Below are 14,875 nucleotides of genomic sequence, written 5' to 3' on the forward strand. Positions count from 1 at the left end.
TGGTTAGATATAAAGTTAGAGCCCCACTTAACTGGGGTCAATTGAACCCAGAGGGTCCTAATGCTATGAAAACTGCGTTAAGTGAATAACAGAACATAGGGATTAATTCCAATAGAACCCAGCCCGACCCCCATCCCACTTTTTGGCGACCAAATATAGCTATGTTGTAGTAAAATAACATCTTAATTTTATGATGGTACATGCACACAATTAATACTTAAGAGAAATGAAATACAGTCGCTAAGTTAATGTCCATTCAAATAATGGACTCAACTCCTCCCCTCTTCTCACACTACACTCACTGGCTCTTCCTCTGAGAAATTTTTTGGAAAACCAGGTATAGTAATAAATAATTCTCAAACTAAAAGTTAGGATAATATAATTGATATTGCTGATTCCTTGTAAGACCAGGAATATTTTGAATATAAATGTCATATATTTTTTCACAAAATAACATATTTACTCAGATAAACTACATCTAAAATTTGTATGTCTAATGCAAAATCTATGATGTTTATATTCAAAATGATCAGCAAATTGTAAGAATTCCAGCAATGTAAATTATATTCTGGCGGATAATTTGTATGATTTATGAGCTAAAACAAATATCTTCAGTTAATAAAAAAAAAAATATTCTTCGACACACTATCTGTCAATCAAAGTACCCCACCTTGCCTTCTCTTCCAACTGCGTGGTCAGTCTAACCTCCCCCCACCCCCACCAATCCTCCATTCAAGAGTTTTTAACATTTAGTATTAAATAATACTCAGATTAAAGTTAGGATAATATAATTGACATTGCTGGATTCTCTGAAGCCAGGAATATTTTGAATATAAATGTCATATTTTTGAAAAAATATAAATTACTTAGAGAACAATTTTTATCTAAAATTGTATGTTTAATGCAAAATATATGTTGTTTATATTCAAAATGATCCAAATTATAAATTCCAGCAATGTAAATTATATTCTGACCGGTAATTTGTATGAATTTTATGAGCTAAAACAAATATCTTCAGTTAATAAAAAAAATAATTCTTCACACGTAACAGATGGTCGGTCGGTCGGTCCTCCTCCCCCACTCCACCCCCCACCAACCGTCCCAAGGAGATGTGTGGGATAACCACTAAATTTTAATAAATAATACCTCAAACTAAAGTTAGGATAATATAATTGACATTGCTGGATTCCTTGTAAGACCAGGAATATTTTGAATATAAATGTCTATATATTTGGACAAAGATAACATAATTACGAGAGAACAATTTTTATCTAAAATTGTATGTTTAATGCAAATATATGTTGTTTATATTCAATGATCTAAATTATAAATTCCAGCAATGTAAATTATATTCTGCTGGGTAATTTGTATGAATTTTATGAGCTAAAACAGTATCAGGCAGGGTGGCGGGTGGGGGTGGTGCGAATCTAAAAAAATAGCTCGTAGCCGGACACTGCAGCGTATATGATGAAAAATGCATATGAAAGTTCAGCTTTGGCAGGCACCGCGTATCAAAGCGTTAAGTGAAAGTTGGCGGGTAATACTGTACATAACTTTTCTTATTTATTTTTATTCAGTTACATGCACACACTATCCTATATACATAGTGAAAAAGTACAGTATTACTCAGAGCTATTTTAGATTCACTTAACCTCCACCATTTTTCAATTCTTGCCTGACTGCTAGTTTAGCTCATAAATTCATACAAAATTACTCCAGCCAGAATATAATTCTACATTGTTGGAATTTACAATATGATGATCATTTTGAATATAAACATCATAGATTTTGCATTAGACATGATACAAATTTTTTAGATATAAAAGTTTATTCTTGAGTAAATATGTTATTTTTGTGCAAAATATATGACATTTATTCGTACATTCCTGGCCATATGAACTACAATGTCAATTTATATTATTCTAACTTTAGTTTGAGGTATGATGACATTAAAAAGATAAATATTCTGGTTTTCCCATTAATATCTGGTGGGACGGTTGGTGGGGTGGGGGAGGAGGACCACTGTCCATCTGTTACAGCATGAAGAATATTTTTTTATTAACTGAAGATATTTTGTTTTAGCTCATAAAATTCATACAAATTACCGTCAGAATATAATTTACATTGCTGAATTTTTATAATTTGATGATCATTTTTGAATATAAACATCATAGATTTTGCATTAGACATGTACAAATTTTAGATGTACGTTTACCTTGGAGTAAATATGTTATCTTTTGTGCAAAATATATGACATTTATATTCAAAAATATTCTGGTCTTACAAGGAATCCAGCAATGTCAATTATATTATCCTAACTCTTTAATCTGGAGGTATTATTTAACACTAGTGGTTAAAATTTGGTTTTTTTCACCCCTTGAAGGGAGGATTGGTGGGTGGGGGAGGGTTGAAGAGGGGGAAGGCAAGTTAGTACTTTGATTGACAGATAGTGTTGTGAAGAATATTTTTTTTTTTTTATTAACTGAAGATATTTGTTTTAGCTCATAAAATTCATACAATTCTCTGGCCAGAATATAATTTCTTACATTGCTGGAATTTCATTAATTTGAGATCATTTTGAATATAAACATCATGTTATTTTTGTGCAAAATATATGATATTTTAGGAGTTCAAAAATATTCCTGGTCTTACATAAAGAATCCAGCAATGTCAATTGTATTATCCTAACTTTAGTTTGAGAATTATTTATTAAAATTCTCTAGTGGTTTTCCCAAAAATTTCAGAGAGGGAAGAGCCAGCAGTGTGTTGTGTGAGAAGAGGGGAGGGAGTTGAGTCCATTATTTGAATGGGACATTAACTTATACTGTATTTCTCTATTTCTTAAGTATTAATTGTGTGCATGTACCATCATAAAATTAAGATGTTATTTTTTACTAGAACATAGGTATTGTGTCAGAAAAAGTGGAGTTTGGGGATGGGCCAGTTTCTATTGAATTAATCCCATATGTTCTGTTGTTCACTTAGCTGGGTTTTCAGCTCTAACACGTACCTCTGGTTTATTGACCGCTGCTATATAATAACTGTATATATATAGTTTTTTGTATGGTATGTTCTGCCTTTGTGCATTAAGCAACTCATTATTTAAATTGATGGTATATTAAAAACAGGTACTGTAAATATAGTAGGTGTTACAAGAAATATTAATACTTAGACAACAGATATTTTTTAGGAGGTGATTTAAAGGAAGGGAGCGTAGTCTTTACTAGGATGGGTGGGGGTAAGTTGTTCCACACCTTCACACTGTGATATTTTATGGAGGTCTGGGACTGAGAGGAGCGCATGGGTTGTGGTCTTAGTAGCTCTGGGTGCCTTAAGTTGTATCTCTGATTATTCCGGAACTGGAAATAATTATTGTTAAGCAAGTGATTGATAGATTTGTACACAAAGAGGGCACAGCAGTAGGTGTTAATATCTTCGAATTTTAAAATTTTCAATATAGCAAATTTCTCGCTTGTGTGATTTGTTTTTTTCAAGTAGGTCATTGTCTGTACAACTCACTTTTGTGCAGTAACCAGAGATTGTGTTTTTGAAGAGCCAGAGGCCCCCCATAGTGTGTGACAGTGTATCAGGTGTTGGTGGACAAGATCATGATCGATTTCTTTCATTGCTGTAAGAGTGAGTGACTGTCGAGTGTGATACATGATACCGCACTGTTTATTGACTTTTCTGTGAATGGCTTGTATGTGGTTTCTCGTCACAATTGTAATGGGCCGAGTTTTCTCTTTTCAATAATTTACCATCCAGCTATTCTTTTCTGTTAGTATTCTATTTATTCATATACTTATATGTTCTGTGTAGCACTCTTCCAATGAGTACCCTGTTTTATATACTTATTCTTCTTCCATTCTTTACATATATATTTATTCTTATATATTCTTACTTATATTCTTATATGTTCTTTATCACTATATACCTTATATTCTTATATATTCTTATATAAGTAATTCTCTTCTCAGTTCCGTATGTTCTTTATCTTAATCTTTCATGATCTATATATTTAATAATTTCTATGCTGTGTCATTATTAGATCCACAATGTACATACATGTCTTATCTTTCTTTTCTTATATTTTCCAAGACTTTCATTTCGTTCATATCTATTATATTCTCAGTTTCAATGTTCTTACCTTTCGGAAGTATACTGTTTTATTTCTATTCTTATACATGGGTTAGTCTGGGGAACCATGTTACTCTTAGTACAACTCTTTTTATACTTACACAGGGTAGCTGCCACCACCCAGACTTTTCATTATATAACAGAACTCATGGAAGGGTTTTGGGTAGTGTGGTAGATGTATAGGCACGTGAGTAAGTATTATTTTCTGGGAACCAATGTTTAGAGGGAGTAGAGTGGTGATACTCGTAGATTTACTAATTCAATATTTATTAACACAGTGAGTGGAGAAGATGCATCTTAGATTCACTCAGGCTAAACAGAACCGAAATTAACTTATTAAGTCATCAAACACTTCAAGAACTTATTACCTCATTAAATACCTCCAAATACTTATTACTTCATTAGACAATTGTTGTATTATTCCTCTGACAAATGAGATTCAGTAATTATACACAAGATATCACTGGACCCTCAGGTCTTACTTTTACAAGTAACAAATTACATCTTCAATCCTTGGTTACAACATTTAGCAATCAATAAATTATTCCATGGTTACTGCAAGTGGATAATATGACACACTTGACATTATCCCAAATCAAATTATAACCTCACATTCTATCGTCATGAACATGATACTTTTCCTTCAGTTCTTGTACTCAACTCACATAACATATTTCCTGGTAATATCAACATTTATGGTTTCACTGCTTAACCTGGGATTTCCATCTGTTAGTTAATCCCTCAATCAAGATACAATAATACTTAGGCCCGTGTAACTGTGAGGAGTGCCTCAGTAGGGTGTGTCATAGAGGGAAGATCAGCCAAACTAATGGCCCATCACTTTTTTTGTAGATTTTAGTGTATATAAACAGAAAATAATTTCAGTTTCAATATTTTGCAACCTTTTGCTAGGTAAATTTTAGCGTGAAATTTATCGAAAATCTAACGTACAGCTGCATTAGTGCATTACAATTAAATAGTGAACATTGCTTTCTGACTTCATTCTTTAACAACCCAACTAACAATATTTTTTTTCTGTTTCAGATTCTGATGCATTTATAAGTTGATAATATTTGCGATGGCTGCTTGTGTCAGGACGAGGAACCGAAAATCCAGCCATCTCAGTCACTATCTTGGGTCTGGGAGAGAGCTCCTGAAGTCGGAGTTGCTTACATTGAGAGATGCTTTGAGATACGGTGTTTTAATCAGGCAAATCAGTGAAAAGAACCAAAGAACTTACACAAACAAAGACATTGCCAGTGATATGACCAAAGCTGTCTTGGCATACTGGTTAACGCTCAGTTCGCTTCCAGTCATAACAAGTCAGAAGAAGATTAGTGGAGAGACTACTAGCCAGTTAGAAAGCAAAAGAGATATCTCTCTTGGGGAGAGGAAATCTTGTAGTTATGACAGCTTTGCTACAACTGGACCAGTTATTTGACATAATTACTTGCAAGTGCCCAATTGTTCTTCGTCCTGAGTTTGGATGCGATCGTGACTGTAAACTGAGGCCCACATCTCCTGTCGCAAGCGTGAACTGAAGATTCCCAGGATCGAACTGGCATTTGTCAAAGCACAGAGAGAGAAGACTGGCAGTATAGGGGCTCTCATGATTTCTAGCCAAGATATTCCGGAGTCCAAGAGGACAGGAGGCTGCCACAGAGAGACAGAAGAGGAAGAGCGCGAGGAAAGAGACTTGAGAAGGCCCAGGGTGAGGTAAAAAAGGCCGATGATTGGAGCCAAGCTGATTCAGAGTTTAATGACTTCCCCATGGCTGATCCGAGTGCTGACCAGGAGAATGGTGACTTTGTCCCTAACCCAGAAAATAATGATCCCAAACCTTCCAGGCATAAGATTCGAAATAGGAAAGATATCCTGAGCATAGCTCTGGCCAGCATGCGACACCACACTGGTCTCAGAGAAACTGCAGAGATAGCAACAGCTGCCTGGATTGACGGTGGTTTGATAACACCTGATGATGTTCACCTGGTGATAGATCATAACAAAGTAAGGAGAGCTCAGGAGAAACTTGTCAGTAACCTAGAAGAGGAGTTTGATAAGGGGATAAGAGAAATGGAATCAATTGTTTGTTCTTTGATGGGAGAAGGGATGACACTAAAGTGTTCATGAAAGTTGGAGATTCTGACAAGTTGTTCCCTGCCATGATGAAGGAGGAACACTACTCCTGCTGCAGTGAACCAGGAGGGAAGTATTTGTGGCATTTCACTCCAGAGAAAGATGACATCAGGAAACCAGCTGAGATAGTGGCAGATAACATTGTGAACTGGCTCAGAGAGAGGAACGTAGACCAGACCCTGCAGGCCATTGGAGGGGACAGCACCAACACGAACACAGGGTGGCAAGGGGGGGGTCATACAGTGGATAGAGCGGAAGATTGGGAGGAAGCTGGTCTGGATTGTTTGTGACCTCCACACCAACGAGTTGCCACTCAGACATCTGATCCAGGAGCTGGATGGCAAGACTCTTTCAAACAACAGATGGTCTGGTCCTCTTGGCAAGATGCTGGACTCTGCCACTGAGTTAGAAATAAATCCGAGCTTTGAAAAATCACAGTTGGCCCTCCACTCGTTGAGCTTGCACATACTGTCATTGACGACCTGAGTACTGACCAGTACTATGGTTACATGATTTGCAGTGCCATCAAAACTTGGGTCATGCCTGATAGACTTGCTTACCTGCAGATAGGTCCAGTCTCACATTCTAGGTGGCTCACAACGGCTCTCAGGTTCTGCAGAATTTGGGTCGCTCATCATAAACTGAAAGGGAACCAGCTTCACAACCTGAGACTTATTGTCCAATTCATCGTGAGTGTCTACTTGCCAAATTGGTTCAACACCAAGGTCAAGTCATCGTTCTCCGAAGGTCCGAGGCATGTTCTCTTCCAGCTTGAGCTCCTGAGGAGTCAGCCAAGGAAGGTTGTTCAGATTGTGGAGCAGACTGTGAGGAGATCTTCCTGGTATGCTCATCCTGAGGCAGTTCTGCAGACAATGCTCTGCAGTAAGGATGAGGAGGAGAGAAGAGTGGCAGTCAAAAAGATCTTGGATATGAGACTTATGAGAGGATCTGGGCATGACGAATCAGTTGGTGACGATTCCTTCAGGGTCAGGAAGACTCCTGAAGTCAATCTAGGTGCCAAGACCCTCACTGATCTCATAGATCTGGATAACATCCAGGCTGGCAGTGAGCCCCCCTCTTACCTGCAGCCTCACCAATGTTCAAGTCAAAGCTTTCCTGGACAACCCCATGCATGTCCCTGCCTGGCCCTCGCACACCCAGAGTATAGAGCGTTGTGTACAGCAAGTGAGCGAGGCCAGCAGTCACGTGTACAGCCAGGAGAGGAGGGAAGGCTACATCCGAGCTCAGGTGGTCAGCAGGGAGGTGATGAGTAGAAACAGAAGCAAGAAAGACATGTTCTCTATGGTGTGCAGCAACACCGGGTCGTAGTAGTAAAACCGGTTTTTGTATTTGATGATTTTGTTTTCTAAAGGAATATTAAATTTAATAAATGTGTCAAGATCATTCGTTTCACTATTCTGGATCATTTTCATCCTAATAAATTAACCTGATACATTTACTTTACTTTAAATAAGCTATTTAGTGGTGTTGGTAAAAGGGTGGGAATACTGAATTTTCATAAGATTTCAAGTTAAAATTTACCTAGCAAAAAATAAAAACTTCAAATCTGAAGATATCACATGATTCTGCACATAGAACTACATCATTAATACCATGGGCCGATTTTTCAAACTAAAAAAAAAAAAAATTCGCCTCCGTATGACACACCCTAGTGCCTCAGGGTATATATCCCAAGTGTCTCCATAACAAATGAAGATCGCTGTCAGGGGGTCGGTTGTAGACCGACACACGCCAAGGGAGCTGCCGCCTAAGTTGCAGGAAAAGGACTTCCCAGTTTAATCCTGTCGAATTAACGGCATCGTCCAACTCGGCTACCGACCCACGGTAGCCGATGAGTATTCAGCTCAACACACTGGCCTGGAGATACGTTGAGGAAGAGTCACGAATGCTCAATAATTAACTTCAACTATACAAAACATACGTCTGGCAACGGTCCAGCCGATATCTAAATCTCTACGTTACTCGACTTAATTGGCACAGAAGTCACTATGTTAAAACATGAACACTGATATTCACAAAATTGACTAAGTTAAACTGAATTACTAGGCGGCGGGGAACACACGTGAACATACCTGGAGATACGTTGAGGAAGAGTCACGAATGCGTGATTCTCCCTCGTGTAGAGGTATATACGTGCACCCGCGGGGCAGCTTGGGCCTCCATATTCATACCAGAAAGGTCAATCTTACCAACAACATACCTTCTCTACCATTTTGGATCACCGTATACTTAATTATGAACTCCGGTGTTCCTGATCAGGGTAATTTCTAATGTCTATTCATATAATCTAATCAGAGGTTGAGCTTGCCAGGAAAAGGTGGAATATCCACGTTGATAACATCAATTCTGCGAGCTCAGGCCTGAGGTGAACAAGGACCTATTCACAGGGAGACGTTAGATCTTGGAGATTATACCGGTTGACAGAATAATTCAGGAAATTAATGACTTTCTTAAATAGACAACTGACACTAACTAAACTACAAACATCAGATTCTCTGATGTCGGGGCGACAAAATAACATAACTTCAGTAGCGATCAGAAACTCATGGGTATTCTTAGGGAACGAAACCGATGGGTATCGTTTGTCCTGGCAGACTCAACACTCACTTACTTGACACGTCTTATTAACAATAAGGACAGTTGAAGCGTTCAACACCACTCACAATGGATCTTGAATGTTTCAACTGTAAACAGACATATCTAAGCTGACTCAAAACCAGGGTGTTCTCTCTCACATTCAAATTCATTTTATAGAGAGGTTGGCTTCAGTAAGTCAGAGAAAATGGGATAACGGAGGACTGAGGTGTCTTGAAGTGATGAGAAAACAGACTCCTCAGATGGAGGACTCAAAATAAAAGCAGAGGTACATGTTTTGTGGGCTATTGAGCGTAATATGAATCATTTGATTTTGACGTTAACTGACGTGTACGACCGTAGTCGTTACACAATAACTCCGAGGAATTTAGTATTTTGTTTGTGTTTGAGGACTGTATTACCAAGGTACAGGGGGTCCAAGTCTGGGGGTAAGTTTTTCCTTTTGTGAAAGATCGTGTAGTGGGTTTTCTCGAGGTTTAAGGTCAGTTTATTACGTATTACCCAGCTCCTGACTTTAGTTAATTCAGTGTTTATAGTTCTCATCAAGGAATGGAGGTCTGAGTTGCTGGCATAGAGATTATTATCGTCTGCAAATAAGTTGTATTTTATGAGTGAGCTGGCGTGGGCTATGTCGTTTATGTACAACAAAAACAGTACTGAACCGAGAATGGAACCTTGGGGGACTCCATACAAGATTGGCGAGGAGTCAGATTGGTGATTATTACAGCAGACATACTGCATCCTGTTGGACAGATATGAGGTAAACCAATTGTGGGACAGGCCCCTAATGCCGTAATGTTCAAGCTGAGGCATTAAACAGCTTATTTTCCTTGGTGTTCACAAGAGAGGATGTGATTAACCTTCCTGCGTTTGAGGACATACGGTTCGACACACCACTGACCCACATTATGTTCACAGAAGAGGGTATTAGATATAAACTGTCAAAGCTAAAGGTCATTAAGAGTTCCGGCCCTGACATGGTGCATCCCAGATTGCTAAGAGAGTTGTGCAACGAGCTTGCCGAACCTCTGAAGATCCTGTTTTGTAAATGCCTAGATGAACAAAAGGTCCCCAGTGATTGGAAAATGGCTCGTGTGAGTCCTATCTTCAAGAAGAGCGATCATCACTCCACGAACAACTATAGACCGGTGAGCCTGACCAGCATAATATGTAAGGTACTTGAGAGTATTATCAGAGATGCTGCGATGGAACATCTACTACAAAACAACCTTGTAAAGGATTGCCGACACGGTTTTATGCCAGGGCGCTCCTGCTTAACACAATTGCTCAAGTTATTGGATATTTGGACCCATATTCTGGAACGGGATGGTAATATCAACAATATATACCTAGATTTTGCCAATACTTTCGACAGTATACCCCACGAAAGGATGAAAATCAAACTTGAAGGGTATGGAATTCGGGAAATGTCCTAGCGTGAATAGAAGACTTTCTACATGATCGCAAGCAGTGTGTGGTGATTAATGGCACGAAATCATCATCTGTACCTGTCACAAGAGGGGTACCACAGGGTAATGTATTGGGCCCGTTGTTGTTTTTGTTTCATAATTGACATGCCTGACGTTGTACACTCCTCCATACAAATGTTTGCCGATGGCGCCAAGTTATTTCGGAAAATCAAGAACCAAGCGGACTGTGAAGAGCTGCAGAAAGATCTCTGTGAGCTTCAAAAATGGTCGAAGAAATGGCAGCTAAAATTCAATGTCACTAAGTGTAAGAGGATGCACTTGAGAAGTACCATTGGTAAGGAGGCGTATCGTCCCAACGGAAGTAGAAACTGCATTAATTGAGACTGAATGTGAAAAGGACCAAGGTGTGTATGTTGACAATGAACTGAAGTTCTGGGGCCATTGCGAGAAGGTAAATCAAGCAAATAAATTGTTGGGTCTTATAAGAAGGTCGTTCAGATATCTAGACGGTCCGTCCCTCGTAACGATCTTCAGGAGTGAAGTGCTTCCCCATCTGGAGTACTGTCACCCTGTCTGGTCCCCAAGATATGCTAGGGACTGTCAGTTGGTTGAAAATGTTCAAAGGAGGGCCACCAGACTGGTGCCTGCACTTTGTCACCTCAACTACCCTGAGAGATTGGAGCGCCTGAACTTGCCTAGCTTATACTACAGACGGGCAAGGGGCGACCTAATCAAGGTGCATAAATATCTCAGGGGGCAGTACTCAAGGTTGAAGAAGCCACAAGTCCAGAAAACTGTGAGGGCAAACATTTTCAGAGTGAGAATTGTGAACTCTTGGAACAACCTGCCAGAGAGCATATATCAACATATATCACCCATATATCATGACAGGGATAGTCAGCCCCATAAGCATGACAGCAAATTAAAAACGATGTGATTACAACACACTGTAAACTAAATCGCAACACACTGTAGCAGGAGGCAGCATGGCCAGCACTGCAATCAACTGTTTTCACTTTCCTAATTGCAAAGTTAGGTGCCCATTTATGGATCTTGGAGTACCCTGGGACCAAACAAGAAATCCGTAAGACAGGAAGGGAGTGCTATAACTACTCAGCTGTTGCACCCAATGTTATGGATAATGAACACTAAATTTTCTAAAGCAAAAAAATTTAATCTTGATATAACTAAGTCTTGAAAATATATTACAAAATAAATTTTAGATATATTGTACACACACATACATTCCTTCAATTTCAAGTCTTTTTTATGCATTACACATATATGTATATACTGTACAGTATAAACTAAGCTTAAATATATTATAGGGCAAATATCAGTAGATACAGTATGTAGTTTAGCTTGTAGCTTAAACAGTATTATACTTGGGAAATATTCAGTTGTACTGACAGGAACACGGTAAATTCTGAAAGTGTAAGATTAATCTTTTGAGCAGGACACATATTACTGAACTAAAACTGAATCAAGATACAAAATCAAGGACAGTGTGTGATTAAGAATTTGATCACGTGGGACATTTATTAAGATTTAATAAGAAATTGATAACATACAACACAATATTTTCAAGTAGCACAAGATGTTACAATTACAGTACAACACCAGCGTGGTAAAGAATCAGGTACAACTGTTAGAAAAAGGTTAAGAAAGGTGGAGGTGTAAACTAATCAATACTCACACCAACAGGAGCATCTGTTTAACTCTTGTCTACATCTGCACCATTACTGAAGAACAGGACTAGTTTATTCATACTAAGTATATCTTGTTTATCATGAAGACCACTAAAGCTGCTATGTTCTGGAGCTCAAAGGCCAATGTTCAAGTTAATAGCTTTGAAATAGTATGTCTTAGCTAACAGGTTTTGGGGCCTCACTTTAGTAAAGTAAAAATTTTAGAGTAGCTTTTGAAGAAGCATTTTTCTTTTATCGTGAGGAAGGTGTAAATATAAAGGTTAAATTAGACAGTGGGTTAGAGATCGATTCCAACTAAAGATAATTTACAATCACCCATTCCTCTAAAAGTATCTTATAAAGGATTAATTACAGAGATCCAAACTGCTCATAAAGTCCTAACATTACGAGCTGCAACATAGAGAAATGATTAATACTAAAATCCTGTTTACTAATAATAATAATAAAAAATAAATAAAGTGAGCAAGAAAGTAACAGTCTTGGGGTTTTCATACGCAATCTAAATTTTCGCTTTAGGGTTTTCATATGCAAATTTGCAGATGAATTTTTTTTTTTGCATATGAACGTTACACACAGACACTTGTCAATGACAGCGTGATCTGGCAACTCTGTAGATTGCACTCCAAGGTTACCACACCAATCTCCCTTTTGTGTTTAAAGGACCCAGGATTTAACGTTGACCCACATTTCCCACGCATTTACTTATGGCTTGTGGTGATTTCTCGTGCATCACAGTGATTTCATTTATTCATATCAGTGTTGTCAGAGTTCTGAACCATGCCTCGTGTTACTGGCGAAGGTGGAGAGGTGGAAAATGTAAAAAGTGCAAGGAGAGTGCACCACATGGTGATAGTGTGGTGCCACCTGATGCCTCTCCGTGTCCCTTCTAGCATAAGTGATAGTTTGTCTGGCCCTTCAACAATTAGTCATAGTACTTTGAATAATTTGTATCTTGCCTAGGCATGCTAGTCAGAACACAAAATATACATTACTATTACCTAGCGAAATATTGATTTTTCACAACTTTTCTTCCATAACTATTTTTTCATAAATATGTACTCTTTACAACTTAATGAGGTTCATATTGCAATCACATGAAATAACAAAGGCACAAAGTAATGTATAAACATTTCCATTAAGAGTAAACAAATATTTTGTTCTACTTGCACTTATATATAGAAATAATTATTTTATCGTGATTACTTATATAAAACTGTTCGTAGATAATTTATTTACAATGCTAATACAACTAATCCCACCTTATCTCAAATAGCAAACTTGCTATGACTCATTACGCACAAATTATCTCGTCTCGTGTTAATATATAGTCAACAAGCTCATGGAGTGAAAACCTGATTCCAGGAACTTCAAACTCGAGGGAATCTTAAAATTTAACAATAACTCCAAAAAATCATATTAACTTTCCTAACCATTCCTTGAGAGGGGAGACTTGGTATTTCAGTTTTCCACTTAGCAAAGAAGGTGGAATGCTTGCTACCACACCATCTGCTTCTCTATCCTATTTTGTTCAGTTTGGCCACAAAACAAAGCAGGATGAACTACTTAGTCCATCACCAAAACAAGAATGCCCTCTATGTACATTAATGTGAATACCCCTGTAGTTAGTGTAACTAGCTATGACATACTTAATAACCCTATATCATGTATAAAATTTCCTGCATTCAGAGCATAATGGCAGGTGAAACAGGATGGTCACGAAAGTCTCAAGTTGAGAGTGAAGCCATAATTTGTGTCTAGATTATGGGGAACAACTTAGTGTTAATGAACAATCAAACCCACATCCCATAATGCTTCTGGTGCTTAAATGACATAAGTCAAACTGAACAGACAAACTTATCTAGAGACCTCCAATTATCACTACAGCTGTACCAGAGACTTCCCTCTTCATCCCAGTACACCATCACAGTTACACTGTGGCAACATTTTAAAAGAATGTCACTCACAAAATATCATTACTTATTTCTATTGCCACTTTCTTTTTCCATTTTTTTCCACCCTCCTCTCTGATTTATGTCTATCCTGAATTTTGTTTCTAATACAACAATCACTTAATAAAGTTAAATTAATTAACAGCATACTGTATCTCCCTAGTGTAAGGGCGTGTACCACTGGAAAGTGTGCACATACGACAAGTACAGTAATTTTTTAACACAACATGAACTGAAACTTCAAGAAACAGTATATGACCCAGATAAGCAGACTTTTTTTTTTACACTTTCTGTATTAAAATATAAAATAGATATGGTTAAGGAGTACTACAGGAGATGAATTTTTAGATTAAAGATAGCTTGATCAAATATTATTTACATTACACTAATGAATCATTGTTTAAACCTTCCCTTTCACTGTTGCAAAAGCTTACTATTAATATATTGCAAATTTCACCTTTTTGTCCCTGCAGATAATTTGAAGATGTCCTCTAGAATTGATAAATAATTGGGATGTAATGAAGATGAGAAACTCCCTGCATATTTCACCCGATTGAACATCAGGTAAGCATTATAGTGTTTAATCATCAGGAGTTCCTAATCTTCAAGATCCAATAATTTTCATTAATTCAAATTATTAAGAACACGTGAGAGACAGAACACCAACAAAGTACCTGTTGAGAAGGTCACATAATACATCTCATAATAATGGTTAATTCAAACCTCTGTCTACATCATCTTATTGTAATATTTCTCTGTACACACTCACACACTTTATAAACTTAGAGCATTATTCTCACACAAACTTAATCAGAATAAGCATATACTGTATCACAATACTAAATAAAGGTTACAATTTAGAAGACTGGTATACAATATTGTATAATAAAGGTATGAA

Source organism: Homarus americanus, unplaced genomic scaffold, assembly GCF_018991925.1.
Source record: "Homarus americanus isolate GMGI-L3 unplaced genomic scaffold, GMGI_Hamer_2.0 scaffold24260, whole genome shotgun sequence".
Taxonomy (NCBI): domain Eukaryota; kingdom Metazoa; phylum Arthropoda; class Malacostraca; order Decapoda; family Nephropidae; genus Homarus; species Homarus americanus.